Source organism: Rhinopithecus bieti, unplaced genomic scaffold (assembly GCF_001698545.2).
Source record: "Rhinopithecus bieti isolate Rb0 unplaced genomic scaffold, ASM169854v2 scaffold_44678, whole genome shotgun sequence".
Classification (NCBI taxonomy): domain Eukaryota; kingdom Metazoa; phylum Chordata; class Mammalia; order Primates; family Cercopithecidae; genus Rhinopithecus; species Rhinopithecus bieti.
Window position 1 is genome coordinate 1 of NW_016859842.1, and position 1,007 is coordinate 1,007.

Below are 1,007 nucleotides of genomic sequence, written 5' to 3' on the forward strand. Positions count from 1 at the left end.
ACCCTCAGGCCTGACGGTCAGAGTGGAGCTGCGGGACAGCCCGAGCCTCCGGGTCAGCCCCGCGGTCCTCCATGGCGCTGCTGCACGCGCTTGTCTGCTGCCTGCTGACTGCTTGGCACTGCCGCTCCGGCCTCGGGCTGCCCGTGGCGCCCGCAGGCGGCAGGAATCCTCCTCCGGCTGTAGTGTCCTAAGCTTCATAAGAGTGCTGAATTCCATAAGATGATTCGTTATATTTTAAGAATTATTTGAGTTAAAAAAACTCTAGGTCAAACGAATCAACATTATTAGAGGGATAGCCCACCTCATGTTCCTGTACCTGAACTCTCAACAGACACTGTTATAAATGTGATCGCTAATATGACAACCACCATCCAGAATCTCTTTCCAAATCTCCAGGTTTTCCCTGCACTGGGTAATCATGACTATTGGCCACAGGATCAACTGCCTGTAGTCACCAGTAAAGTGTACAATGCAGTAGCAAACCTCTGGGAACCATGGCTAAATGAAGAAGCTATTAGTACTTTAAGGAAAGGCGGTTTTTATTCACAGAAAGTTACAACTAATCCAAACCTTAGGATCATCAGTCTAAACACAAACTTGTACTACGGCCCAAATGTAATGACACTGAACAAGACCGACCCAGCCAACCAGTTTGAATGGCTAGAAAGTACACTGAACAGCTCTCAGTGGAATAAGGAGAAGGTGTACATCATAGCACATGTTCCAGTGGGGTATCTGCCGTATTCACAGAACATCACAGCAATCAGAGAATACTACAATGAGAAATTGATAGATATTTTTCGAAAATACAGTGATGTCATTGCAGGACAATTTTATGGACACACTCACCGAGACAGCATTATGGTTCTTGCAGATAAAAAAGGAAGTCCAGTAAATTCTTTGTTTGTGGCTCCTGCTGTTACACCAGTGAAGAGTGTTTTAGAAAAACAGACCAACAATCCTGGTATCAGACTATTTCAGTATGATCCTCATGATTACAAATTATT

At 45.0% G+C, this 1,007-nt stretch overlaps 1 pseudogene across 1 annotated transcript; it reads left to right on the forward strand.

Moving 5' to 3' along the window:
* The first annotated feature begins 255 nt into the window (after nucleotides 1-255).
* Nucleotides 256-1,002, forward strand: LOC108525378 (acid sphingomyelinase-like phosphodiesterase 3a pseudogene; annotated as a pseudogene). The gene has a single exon (XR_001884264.1). The product of XR_001884264.1 is annotated as an acid sphingomyelinase-like phosphodiesterase 3a pseudogene (transcript).
* The last annotated feature ends 5 nt before the right edge of the window (nucleotides 1,003-1,007 follow it).